Source organism: Arachis hypogaea, chromosome 6 (assembly GCF_003086295.3).
Source record: "Arachis hypogaea cultivar Tifrunner chromosome 6, arahy.Tifrunner.gnm2.J5K5, whole genome shotgun sequence".
Taxonomy (NCBI): Eukaryota; Viridiplantae; Streptophyta; class Magnoliopsida; order Fabales; family Fabaceae; genus Arachis; species Arachis hypogaea.
In genome coordinates, this window is record NC_092041.1 from 38,394,180 (window position 1) to 38,409,008 (window position 14,829).

A 14,829-nucleotide genomic window follows, 5' to 3' on the forward strand; every position below is an offset into this window, starting at 1 on the left:
TGCATGGGCATATCTATTGGTTTTACAATACACCATTCTTGTTTCTGCCAGAAGGTCCAAAATGTACTCTCTTTGGGAGATAAAGATTCCTTTGCTGGATCGTAGAACCTCTATTCCTAAGAAATATTTTAGTCCTCCCAAATTCTTTATTTTGAAGTCTATAAATAGGTTCCTTCTCAATTTTGCAATTTCTTCAGTATCACTTCCCGTTATGATCATATCATCCACATAGATTATTAGGCAAGTGATTCAATCTCCCCGTTTTTTCAAAAAACGAGTATATAATCAGAGTTGCTTTGCTTTTACCCACACCTTTTCATGGCATCTGTAAATCTTCCAAACTAGGCATGTGGAGATTGTTTAAGGCCATAAAGAGCCTTCTTTAACCGGCAAACTTCATGTTTTCTAAATCCCGCTGAGAAACCTGGAGGAGGTTCCATGTACACTTCTTTTTTCAACTCTCCATGCAAGAAAGCATTCTTGACGTCAAATTGATGGAGTGGCCAATCTTCATTTGCTGCTATTGAAAACAACACCCTGATAGTATTAATATTTGTAATCGGTGAAAAAGTATCAGTGTAGTCGATACCATAGGTCTGTGTATAACCTTTGGCCACCAACCTTGCCTTGTACCGTTTAATAGTGCCATCTGCCTTGTGTTTAATGGTGAAAACCCATTTGCACCCGACTGGCTTTTTCCTGTCGGTAGGATACAGTTCTCCTAAGTTTCGTTCTTCTCTAGAGCTTCCATTTCTGTATTCATGGCTTTTTGCCATTCAGCTTTCTCATTGACTTCTCGGACAGTTCTTGGAATGTCTTCTGTTAAGAGTCTGGTGGAAAAAGTCTTTGCAACATTTGCTATTCCTTCTCTATCCACTCTTATTGGATATCTTGAGTTACGGAGAACATGTTCTAGTGAGTATCGATCAGGAAGCATCCCTCTGTTTCTTCTTGGAGGAAGAATAAAGGTATTGGGCTCTGGTTCTTCATGTTCCAATGCTATACTGTTATTGTTAATGACCTTATTGAAAACAGGTAGTAAATTATCAAATTGACAATTACTTACCTCTTGTCTGCATTCTCAAATGGACTTTAACTGGTTGTATGTACCGAGTTATTTTCTATGTTGAGTGAAGTATGCTCGGTGGCTCCATCTACTTGCTCTGTTTGAATAGTTTCTGGGCAACAAAGGTTATTTAGCCAACTTGGTGGTTCATGATTGTTCTCCCCCTGAATGCCATGTTGGCGGCTGAAGTAAAATTTAGATTCTAAAAAAATTACAATCCATGGTCACATGAATACGACGAGTGATTGAATTGTAACACCTATACCCCTTTTGGTGTGTAGCATACCCAACGAAAACACATTTTTCTGCACAAGGATCAAGTTTGGTTCTATTGACTTTGGGGATATGGACAAAGACAAAACATCTAAATACTCAAGGTGGTAAGGTTATAATAGGAGGGATTGTAGTCTGAGTAGCCAAGACGTGTAAGGATGTTTTGTGGTGGAGAACTTGGGTGAGTAGGCAATTTAGTAAGTAGGCAGAGGTCGCTATAGCTTCAGGCCAAAAAGTTTTTGGAGCTTGTGCATCAAAAAGCATGGCTCGAGTCATCTCAAGTAACATACGATTTCACCGCTCAGCCACACTATTTTGTTGGGGTGTATTTGGGCAGGAAGTCTGATGGATAAGGCCATTTTTCATAAAAAAATCGCGCATTGATTGGTTTATAAATTTCCCACCATTACACTACGAGAAAAATACCCATCTAGCTACACTTTTTTTAAGCTACATTTGAAAAGCGTAGCCTATTCTTAGAATAGGCTACGCTTTTTCGCAGGGTGCCCTTTTATAAGAGAATAGGAAACACTATTGAGGCATTACTTTAAAAGTGTCTCCTTAGATATTTTAAATATCACTTATAAAGCATAGCCGTATCTGAATAGCTATGGGGACACTTTTTATACCAAAGGAAACGCTTTTACAAAGTAACCCATTTATTATGTTTTGGGTGTGCTTCTAAAGCGCTGCCTAATCTATGTCAACACTTAGTAATTTTTTTTCTCATTTTCACCATTGCTATCACCAACACAAAACGTAACTTCAGAAGTGCTTCACTCGAGAACCCCAACTCGTCATCACCAACACTTCATCACCTATCTCATCAAACCCCAAATATGTTCTGCCATTGCACTATCCACTCGAGAACCATCGGTGTCGCCACTCCTCTTCCACACTGACTGGTCCTCTTCCCCACTCGACGCTAACCACTCGAGAGCCATCAGTCGTCTTTGCGGCGTGCTCACATCAGTTGTCAGTATCATCCTCTGATCCTGTCGCTCACCATCGTGGTGGAAAAGGTATGTATTCACCCCCATTTTAGTCTGAAATTTTAGAGGGTTCGGGTTCCGATTTTAGGGTTTTCAATTTGGGGGTTTGGGTATGTTGCAGAGCGAGTGAACTCTCGTACCCTCATTTCCCCTTTTAAGAATTTTATTGAAACTTCTATGATGATTGATATTCTTGGTACCAAATGTTCAGAAACTGATGACAGGAGAGGACTATCATTAAGAGCTAAGATTGCAAGAAGTAATCACAAGAACAAAAAAAAGAATAAAGCTAATGTGGGGTTAGCAAGATGAAGCAATCACATGAACAATTCTTTTGAAAAATGTTTCATCCATCTCAGGTAATGTTCTTAAAACCTAAACTAGAAGCTTAGTGATGAGCGAATAATTTATACGCTTTTTGGCATTGTTTTTAGGTAGTTTTTAGTAGGATCTAGCTACTTTTAGTGATGTTTTCATTAGTTTTTATGCTAAATTCACATTTCTAGACTTTACTATGAGATTGTGTATTTTCCTGTGATTTCAGGTAATTTCTGGCTGAAATTGAGGGACCTGAGCAAAACTCTGATAAGGAGGCTGACAAAGGACTGCTGATGCTGTTGGAATCTGACCTCCCTGCACTCGAAATGGATTTTCTGGAGCTACAGAACTCCAAATGGCACACTCTTAACGGCGTTGGAAAGTAGATATCCAGAGCTTTCCAGCAATATATAATAGTTCATACTTTATTCATGATTAGATGAGTAACTCTATCTTTATTTTCTGCTTTATTTACTATTCGAAAACTCCATAATATTTATTATCCGCCTAACTGATATTTACAAGATGACCATATCTTGCTTCATACCAAAAATCTCCGTGGGATCGACCCTTACTCACGTAAGGTATTACTTGGACGACCCAGTGCACTTGCTGGTTAGTGCGGAGTTATGACTAAGTGTGATTCACGTTGAGAGCGCTACCAAGTTTTTGGCGCCATTGTTGATGATCACAATTTCGTGCACCAAGTTTTTGGCGCCGTTGCCAGGGATTGTTCGAGTTTAGACAACTAACGGTTCATCTTGTTGCTCAGATTAGGTAATTTTCTTTTTATTTTCTTTTCAAAAAGTTTTCAAAAATATTTTTCAAAATTTTTCCCTTTGTTTTCAAAAATTATTCCAAAATTTTGAAGAATGAATTCTAGAGTTTCATAGTAACATGTTGAAGCCTGACTGGCTGTAAAGCCATATCCAAATCCTTTTGGATTGAGGGTTCTACTTGTCAACATAACGGGTATGTATGTGGAGTTGGATGAGATATCAGCTGTTGCATGCCTGATTTATATCTTCTAAAGCTGGCTGGCTATTAAGCCATGCCCAACACTTGGATTGGAGGTTTAGACTAACATTGAAAGATTCCTGGAATTCTTATTAAAAATTTTTTGACTCTCTTAATTTCTTTTTTATATGTTTTTTCAAAAAAAATAAAAGAAAATACAAAAAATCATAAAATCATAAAAACCAAAAATATTTTGTGTTCTTGTTTGAGTTTTGTGTCATGTTTTAAGTTTGGTGTCAATTGCATATTTATCTTGTCCTTGCATTTTTCGAAAACTCATGCATTCATAGTGTTCTTCATGATCTTCAAGTTGTTCTTGGTAAGTCTTCTTGTTTGATCTTGATGTTTTCTTGTTTTGTATCTTTTATTATTTTTCATGTGCATCTTTGCATTCATATTGTCTAAGCATTAAAGATTTTTAAGTTTGGTGTCTTGTATGTTTTCTTTGCATAAAAAATTTTTCAAAAAAAATATGTTCTTGATGTTCATCATGATCTTCAAAGTGTTCTTGGTGTTCATCTCGACATTCATAGTGTTCTTACATGCATCATGTGTATTGATTCATAATTTTTATGTTGTGAGTCATTTTTGTTGTTTTTCTCTCTCATAATAAAAAATTCAAAAATAAAAAATATCTTTTCCTTTTCTCTCTCAACATTTCGAAAATTTGGGTTGACTTAGTCAAAAAATTTTAAAATTAGTCGTTTCTTGTAAGTCAAGTCAAATTTTCAAATTCTAAAAATCTTATCTTTTTAAAACTTTTTCAAAATTCAAATCTTTTTCATTTTTCTTTCATGATTTTCGAAAATTTCAAAAAATTAGTTTCAAAATCTTTTCTTAATTTTATTTTAAAATTTTCGAAACTTAACTAACAAGTAATGTGATTGGTTCAAAAATTTGAAGTTTGTTATTTTCTTGTTAAGAAAGGTTCAATTTTTAAATTCTAGAATCTTATCTTTTAGTTTCTAGTTAGTTAAGTAATAAATTTTAATTTTAAAAATTAAATCTTTTCTAAACATATCTTTTTAATCATATCTTTTTATCTTATCTTTTATATCTTATTTCTTTCAAAATTTTATCTTTTTCAAAAATTTGATTTTAAAATATCTTTTCTAACTTCTTATCTTCTCATCTTCTTATCTTTTCAAATTTGATTTTCAAATCTTTTTCAACTAACTATTTGACTTTTTGTATGTTTCTTATCTTTTTCAAAACCACCTAACAACTTTTCTCTCTCTAATTTTCGAAAATACATCCCTCTTTTTCAAAAATTCTTTTTTTAATTAATTAATTGTTTTAAATTTTAATTTTAATTTTATTTCTTGTCTTAATTTTTCGAAAATCATTTAACTCAATTTTAAAATTTGTTTTCGAAAATTTCTCCCTCTCTCATATTATTCTATTTATTCATTCATTTACTAACACTTCTCTTCATCTCAAATCACTGCCCTTATCCTCACCCTTGTGTTTGGATTCTCCTTTCTTTATCCCCTTTCTTCTTCTACTAATAATAAGGAACCTTTTTACTGTGACATAGAGGATCCCTCTTCTTTTTCTGTTCTCTTCTCTTTCATATGAGCAGGAACAAGGAAAAAGGCATTATTGTTGAAGCTGATCCAGAACCTGAAAGGACTCTGAAGAGGAAACTAAGAGAAGCTAAATTACAACAATCCAGAGACAACCTTGCTGAAACTTTTGAACAAGAAAAGGAGATGGCAGCCGAACCCAACAACAATAATGCAAGAAGGATGCTTGGTGATTATACTACACCTACTTCCAAGTTTGATGGAAGAAGCATCTCAATTCCTGGCATTGGAGCAAATAATTTTGAGCTGAAATCTCAACTAGTTGCTCTAATGCAACAAAATTGCAAGTTTCATGGACTTCCATCAGAAGATCCCTACCAGTTTTTAACTGAGTTCTTACAGATCTGTGAGACTGTTAAGACTAATGGGGTAGATCTTGAAGTCTACATGCTCATGCTTTTCCCTTTTAATGTAAGAGACAGAGCTAGAGCATGGTTGGACTCTCAACCTAAAGATAGCCTGGACTCCTGGGATAAGCTGGTCACGGCCTTCTTGGCTAAATTCTTTTCTCCTTAAAAGCTGAGCAAACTTAGAGTGGATGTTCAGACCTTCAAACAAAAAGATGGTGAATCCCTCTATGAAGCATGGGAAAGATACAAGCAGATGACCAAAAGGTGTCCTTTTGGCATGCTTTCAGAATGGACCATTCTGGATATATTCTATTATGGTATATCTGAATTTTCTAAGATGTCACTGGACCATTCTGCAGGTGGATCCATTCACCTAAAGAAAACTCCTGCAGAAGCTCAAGAACTTATTGACATGGTTGCAAATAACCAGTTCATGTACACTTCTGAGAGGAATTCCGTGAATAATGGGACGCCTCAGAAGAAGAGAGTTCTTGATATTGATGCTCTGAATGCCATATTGGCTTAGAACAAAATGTTGACTCAGCAAGTCAACATGATTTCTTAAAGTCTAAATGGGTGGCAAAATGCATCCAACAGTACTAAAGAGGCATCTTCTGAAGAAGAAGCTTATGATCCTGAAAACCCTGCAATGGCAGAGGTAAATTACATGGGTGAACCTTATGGAAACACCTATAATTCATCATGGAGAAATCATCCAAATTTCTCATGTAAGGATCAAAAAAGCCTCAACAAGGCTTTAATAATGGTGGATGAAATAGGCTCAGCAATAGCAAGCCTTTTCCATCATCTTCTCAGCAACAGATAGAGAATTCTGAGCAAAGTACCTCTAACTTAGCTAATTTAGTCTCTGATCTATCTAAGGCCACTTTAAGTTTCATGAGTGAAACAATGTCCTCCATCAGAAATTTGGAGGCACAAGTGGGCCAGCTGAGCAAGAAAGTCACTGAAACCCCTCCTAGTACTCTCCCAAGCAATACTGAAGAGAATCCAAAAAGAGAGTGCAACGTCATTGACATAGTCAACATGGCCGAACCTAGAGAGGAAGGAGAGGACGTGAATCCCAATGAGGAAGACCTCATGGGACGTCTCTCAAGCAAGAAGGAGTTCCATATTGAGGACCCAAAGGATTTTGAAGGTCATATAGAGACTATAGAGTTCCCATTAAACCTTCTTCTGCCATTCATGAGCTCTGAAGACTATTCTTCCTCTGAAGAGGATGAATATGTAACTGGAGAGCAAGTTGTTCAATATCTAGGAGTCATCATGAAGCTGAATGCCAAGTTGTTTGGTAATGAGACTTGGGAAGGTGAACTTCCCTTGCTCATTAGTGAACTAGATACATGGGTTCAACAAACTATACCTCAAAAGAAACAAGATCCTGGAAAATTCTTAATACCCTGTACCATAGGCACCATGACCTTTGAGAAGGCTTTGTGTGACCTAGGGTCAGGCATAAATCTTATGCCACTCTCTGTAATGGAGAAGCTTGGGATCATTGAGGTACAACCTGCCTTATTCTCATTACAATTGGTAGATATGTCAGTAAGACAAGCTTATGGATTAGTAGAGGACGTATTAGTAAAGGTTGAAAGCCTTTACATCCCTAATGATTTCATAATCTTAGATACTAGGAAGGAGGAGGATGAATGCATCATCCTTGGAAGACCTTTCCTAGCCACAGCAGGAGCTGTGATAGATGTTAACAGAGGAGAATTAGTCCTTCAATTGAATGGGGAATACCTTGTGTTTAAGGCACACGGCTATCCTTCTGTAATAATGGAGAGGGAGCATGGAAAGCTTCTCTCAGTACAGTGTCAAACAGAGCCCCCACAATCAAACTCTAAGTTTGGTGTTGGGAGGCCACAACCAAACTCTAAGTTTGGTGTTGAATCCCCACAACCAAACTCTAAGTTTGGTGTTGGGACTATACAACATTGACCTGATCACCTGTGAGGCTCCATGAGAGTCCACTGTTAAGCTATTGACATTAAAGAAGCGCTTATTGGGAGGCAACCCAATTTTTATTTATCTAATTTTATTTTTATTTTATTTTATTTTATTTTGTGTTTTATTAGGTACATGATCATGTGGAGTCACGAAAAAATTACTAAAATTAAAAACAGAATCAAAAACAGCAGAAGAAAAATCACACCCTGGAAGAAGGACAAACGCCAGTAAGGAGCATCTGGCTGGTGTTCAACGCCAGAACAGAGCATGGATCTGGCGTTGAACGCCAGAATCAAGCAACATCCCGGCGTTCAAACGCCAGGAATTTCCCCTAAGGAGAGATGGCGCTTAACGCCAGAAACAAGCATGGACCTGGCGTTCAACGCCAGAAACATGCTGCATTTGGGCGTTGAACGCCCAAAACAAGCATCACTTCGGCGTTTAAACACCAGAATTGCATGCAAAGGCGTTTTACACGCCTAATTGGTGTAGGGATGTAAATCCTTGACACCTCAGGATCTGTGGACCCCACAAGATCATCTCAGGATCTGTGGACCCCACAGGATCTCCACCTACCTCAACTCACCTTCTCTCTTCTTCACCAATCACCTCAATCTCTCTTCCCCATCACCTCTTCACCACTCACATCCATCCATCTCTTCCCTACCCAATCCCACCCATATGGCCGAAACATACACATCTCTCCCTCTCCTCCATATCTTCTTCTCCTTCTTTTCTTTCTTCTTTTGCTCAAGGTCGAGCAACATTCTAAGTTTGGTGTGGTAAAAGCATAGCTTTTTTTTGTTTTTCCATAACCATTAATGGCACCTAAGACTAGAGAAACCTAAAAAAAAGAAAAAAAAAAGAGAAGACAAAAAGCTTCCACCTCCGAGTCATGGGAGATAGAGAGATTCATCTCAAGGGTCCAAAGCTCAATAAAAGAGCATTTGACTGCAAATCAAGAGATCCCTAAGATACCTCAGGGGATACATTTTCTTCCACACAATTATTGGGAGCAACTAAGGATAGGAGCACCAAAATCACTAGGGATCAAGCAACAGAGGCAAGGAAGAGACATAGAGGAGCTTAAAAAGCACCATTGGTCCTTCAAGAAGGCGCCACCCTCACTAAGGTGGACTCATTCCTTGTTCTTAAATTTTTTCTGCTTTTCGGTTTTTTTTTATGTTATATGTTTATCTATGTTTGTGTCTCTGTTACATGATCATTAGTATTTAGTAACTATGTCTTAAGGCTATAAATAATTCCATGAATCCTTCACCTCTCTTAAATGAAAAATGTTTCTAATTCAAAAGAACAAGAAGTACATGAATTTCAAAATTATCCTTGAATTTAGTTTAATTATATTAATGTGGTGACAATACTTTTTGTCTTCTGAATGAATGCTTGAACAGTGCATAATTTTGATCTTGTTGTTTATGAATGTTAAAATTGTTGGCTCTTGAAAGAATGGTGAACAAACAGAAATGCTATTGATAATCTAAAAAATCATGAAATTGATTCTTGAAGCAAGAAAACGCAGTGAAAAAGCAAAAGCTTGCGAAAAAGAAAAAAATAGAAAGAAAAAGAAAAAGCAAGCAAAAAAGCCAATAGCCCTTAAAACCATAAGGCAAGGGTAAAAAGGATCCAAGGCTTTGAGCATCAATGGATAGGAGGGCCCAAGGAAATAAAATCCAGGCCTAAGCGGCTAAATCAAGCTGTCCCTAACCATGTGCTTGTGGCATGCAGGTCCAAGTGAAAAGCTTGAGACTGAGTGGTTAAAGTCATGATCCAAAGCAAAAAGAGTGTGCTTAAGAGCTCTGGACACCTCTAACTAGGGACTTTAGCAAAGCTGAGTCACAATCTGAAAAGGTTCACCCAATCATGTGTCTGTGGCATTTATGTATCCGGTGGTAATACTGGAAAACAAAGTGCTTAGGGCCACGGCCAAGACTCATAAAAGTAGCTATGTTCAAGAACCAACATACTTAACTAGGAGAATCAATAACACTATCTGAAATTCTAAGTTCCTAGAGATGCCAATCATTTTAAACATCAAAGGAAAAAGTGAGATGCAAAAACTGTTCAGAAGCAAAAAGCTACAAGTCCCGCTCATCTAATTAGAATTAATATTGATTGATATTTTAGTATTTATAGTATATTCTCTTCTTTTTATCCTAATTGATTTTCAGTTGCTTGGGGACAAGAAACAATTTAAGTTTGGTGTTGTGATGAGCGGATAATTTATACGCTTTTTGGCATTATTTTTAGGTAGTTTTTATTAGGATCTAGCTACTTTTAGTGATGTTTTCATTAGTTTTTATGCTAAATTCACATTTCTGGGCTTTACTATGAGATTTTGTATTTTTCTATGATTTTAGGTAATTTCTGGCTGAAATTGAGGGACCTGAGCAAAACTCTGATAAGGAGGCTGACAAAGGACTGCTGATGCTGTTGGAATCTGACCCCCTGCACTTGAAATGGATTTTCTGGAGCTACAGAACTTCAAATGGCACGCACTCAACGGCGTTGGAAAGTAGACATCCAGAGCTTTCCAGTAATATATAATAGTCCATACTTTATTCGTGATTAGATGACATAAACTAGCGCTCAACGCCAGTTCCATGCTGCACTCTGGAGTCAAACGCCAGAAACTAGTCACGAATCAGAGTTGAACGCCAAAAACACGTTACAACGTGGCGTTCAACTCCAAAAGAAGCCTCTGCACGTGTAAAGCTCAAGCTCAGTCCAAGCACATACCAAGTGGGCCCCGGAAGTGGATTTATGCATCAATCACTTACTTTTGTAAACCCTAGTAGCTAGTCTAGTATAAATAGGACTTTTTACTATTGTATTAGGTGTCTTTTTTATTTGTAAGGTCTTTGATTGTAAGGTCTTTTGACCATTCGGTCATCTGATCACGTTTGGGGGCTGGCCATTCGGCCAAGCCTGAACCTTCATCACTTATGTATTTTCAAGGTGGAGTTTCTACACACCATAGATTAAGGGTGTGGAGCTCTGCTATACCTCAAGTTTCAATGCAATTACTACTATTTTCAATTCAATTCCGCTTGTTCTTATTCTAAGATATTCATTGCACTTCAACATGATGAATGTGATGATCCATGACACTCATCATCATTCTCACCTATGAACGCGTGACTGACAACCACTTCCGTTCTACCTTAGACCGGGCGCATATCTCTTGGATTCCTTAATCAGAATCTTCGTGGTATAAGCTAGATTGATGGCGGCATTCATGAGAATCCGGAAAGTCTAAACCTTGTTTGTGGTATTCCGAGTATGATTCAGGAATTGAATGACTGTGACGAGCTTCAAACTCGCGATTGTTGGGCGTGATGACAAACGCAAAAGAATCATGGGATTCTATTCCAACATGATCGAGAACCGACAGATGATTAGCCGTGCCGTGACAAAGCATTTGGACCTTTTTCACTGAGAGGATGGGATGTAGCCATTGACAATGGTGATGCCCTACATACAGCTTGTCATGGAAAGGAATAAGAAGGATTGAAGGAAGGCAGTAGAAAAGTAGAGATCCAACAGGGACAAGCATCTCCATACACTTATCTGGAATTCCCACCATTGAATTACATGAGTAACTCTATCTTTATTTTCTGCTTTATTTACTATTCGAAAACTCCATAATATTTATTATCCGCCTAACTGAGATTTACAAGATGACCATAGCTTGCTTCATACCAACAATCTCCGTGGGATCGACCCTTACTCACGTAAGGTATTACTTGGACGACCCAGTACACTTGCTGGTTAGTTGTGCAGAGTTGTGACTAAGTATGATTCACGTTGAGAGCGCTACCAAGTTTTTGGCACCATTGTTGATGATCACAATTTCGTGCACCACTTAGTAAAAATAGAAACAAGCATTCCTTTAAAGCTTTTGTGTCTTGGTGTGATATAAGATTTTTTGATAAATGCTCATAAAGAAGACAGTTCTTCAAAACATTATATTCTTCATAAATGAGGTTAAATAACCAGCAACAGTAAAAATTGAAATGTGTCGACTGTACAGATAGGGAAGAAGATTCTAACAGGCAAATAGATTAAGATAATAATGCATTTTGTAGTAAAAACACTAAAGATACAATCGATAAATTGAAATTGAAAATAGACTGAAAATCAAGTACCTGACTAGTAGATATGCATCATTGTATTTCTCAAGATCAAATGTACTCTCCTTGTTTTTTGATGATCGGATAATTTATACGCTTTTTGGCATTGTTTTTAGGTAGTTTTTAGTAGGATCCAGCTACTTTTAGGGATGTTTTCATTAGTTTTTATGTTAAATTCACATTTATGGACTTTACTATGAGTTTGTGTGTTTTTCTATGATTTCAGGTATTTTCTGGCTGAAATTGAGGGACCTGAGCAAAACTCTGAAAGAAGGCTGACAAAGGACTGCTGATGTTGTTGGATTCTGACCTCCCTGCACTCAAAATGGATTTTCTGGAGTTACAGAACTTCAAATGGAGCGTTCTCAACGGCGTTGGAAATTAGACATCCAGAGCTTTCCAGCAATATATAATAGTCCATACTTTATTTGAGATTAGATGATGTAAACTGGCACTTAACGCGAGTTCCATGCTGCATTCTGGAGTCAAACGCCAGAAACACGTCACGACCCAGAGTTGAACGCCAAAAACACGTTACAACTTGGCGTTCAACTCCAAAAGAAGCCTCAGCTCGTGGATGGATCAAGCTCAGCCCAAGCAAACACCAAGTAGGCCCCAGAAGTGGATTTATGCATCAATTACTTACTTCTATAAACCCTAGTAGCTAGTCTAGTATAAATAGAACTTTTTATTATCATATTAGACATCCCGGATTGTAATTTTGATCCTGTGATCACGTTTTGGGGGCTGGCCTCTCGGCCATGCCTGGACCTTCATCACTTATGTATTTTCTACGGTGGAGTTTCTACACACCATAGATTAAGGGTGTGGAGCTCTGTTGTACCTCGAGTTTTAATGCAAGTACTTCTATTTTTTATTCAATTCGACTTATTCTTATTCTAAGATATTCATTGCACTTCAACTTGATGAATGTGATGGTCCGTGACACTCATCATCATTCTCACCTATGAACGTGCGTGACTGACAACCACTTCCGTTCTACCTTAGACCGGGCACATATCTCTTGGATTCCTTAATCAGAATCTTCGTGGTATAAGCTAGAATTGATGGCGGCATTCATGGGAATCCGGAAAGTCTAACCTTGTCTGTGGTATTCCGAGTAGGATTCCGGGATTGAATGACTATGACGAGCTTCAAACTCGCGATTGCTGGGCGTGATGACAAACGCAAAAGAATCAAGGGATTCTATTCCAACATGATCGAGAACCGACAGATGATTAGCCGTGCTGTGACAGAGCATTTGGACCATTTTCACTGAGAGGATGGGATGTAGCCATTGACAACGGTGATGCCCTACATACAGCTTACCATGGAAAGGAGTAAGAAGGATTGAGGGAAGGCAGTAAGAAAGCAGAGATCCAACAGGGACAATTCATCTCCATGCACTTATCCGAAATTCTCACCAATGATTTACATAAGTATTTCTATCATTATTTTATGTTTTATTTTTTATTATTATTCGAAAACTCCATAATCAATTATTATCCGCCTAACTGAGATTTACAAGATGACCATAGCTTGCTTCATACTAACAATCTCCGTGGGATCAACCCTTACTCACGTAAGGTATTACTTGGACGACCCAGTGCACTTGCTGGTTAGTTGTGCGGAGTTGTGACTAAGTGTGATTCACGTTTGAGAACGCTACCAAGTTATTGGAGCCATTGTTGATGATCAAAATTTCATCCACCAAGTTTTTGGCGCCGTTTCCGGGGATTGTTCGAGTATGGACAACTGACGGTTCATCTTGTTGCTCAGATTAGGTAATTTTCTTTTTATTTGGTTTTCAAAAATTTTTTCAAAAATTTTTTATCCCTATTTTCGAAAAAATTATTTTTTTATAAATTATTCTATGGCTTCAAAATTTTTAAGAATAAATTCTAGAGTTTCATGGTAACATGTTGAAATCTGACTGGCTGTAAAGCCATATCCAAATCCCCTTGGATTGAGGCTTCCACTTGTCAACAGGTCGGGTATGTATATGGAGTTGGATGAAATATCAGCGGTTGCATGCCTGATTTATATCTTCTAAAACTGGCTGGCTATTAAGCCATGCCCAACTCTTGGATTGAAGCTTTAGACCAATATTGAAAGATTCCTGGAATTCTTATTAAAAATTTTGAATTTCTTATTTTCTTTTTCCTATATGTTTTCGAAAAAAATAAATGAAAATACAAAAAAATTCATAAAATCATAAAAACCAAAAATATTTTGTGTTTCTTGTTTGAGTCTTGTGTCATGTTCTAAGTTTGGTGTCTTGCATGTTTTCTTTGCATAAAAAATTTTTCAAAAATATGTTCTTGATGTTCATCATGATCTTCAAAGTGTTCTTTGTGTTCATCTTGACATTCATAGTGTTCTTGCATGCATCATGTATTTTGATCCAAAATTTTCATGTTTTGGGTCATTTTCGTGTTTTTCTCTCTCATCATTAAAAATTCAAAAAAAATCAAAAAAATATATTTTCCTTAATTTTTTCATAACTTTCGAAAATTTGAGTTGACTTAGTCAAAAATTTTTAAAATTAGTTGTTTCTTACAAGTCAAGTCAAATTTTCAAATTTAAAAATCTTATCTTTTCAAAATCTTTTTCAAAAAATCAAATCTTTTTCATTTTTTTTATAATTTTCGAAATTTTTAAAATTTATTTTCAAAATCTTTTCCTTAATTTTATTTCAAAATTTTCGAAAATTTACTAACAAGTAATATGATTGATTCAAAAATTTGAAGTTTGTTACTTTCTTATTAAGAAAGGTTCAATCTTTAAATTCTAGAATCATATCTTTTAAGTTTCTTGTTAGTCAAGTAATTAATTTTAATTTTAAAAATTAAATCTTTTTCAACCATATTTTTTTATCATATCTTTTTATCTTATCTTTTTATCATATCTTTTTCAAAATTTTATCTTTTTCAAAAATTTGATTTCAAAATATCTTATCTAACTTCTTATCTTCTTATCTTTTCAAATTTGATTTTAATATCTTTTTCAAATAACTAATTAACTTTTTGTTTGTTTCTTATCTTTTTCAAAACCACCTAACTACTCTTCCCTCTCTAATTTTCGAAAATACCTCCTTCTTTTTCAAAA

The 14,829-nt window shown here is 36.4% G+C and overlaps 1 non-coding gene across 1 annotated transcript; it reads right to left on the minus strand.

The window, feature by feature from the left end:
* Positions 1–5,777: 5,777 nt before the first annotated feature.
* LOC112699640 (small nucleolar RNA R71) lies at positions 5,778–5,881 on the minus strand. Its single transcript, XR_003152582.1, has one exon. It is a non-coding gene; the product is annotated as a small nucleolar RNA R71 (small nucleolar RNA).
* Between the last annotated feature and the right edge of the window lie 8,948 nt (positions 5,882–14,829).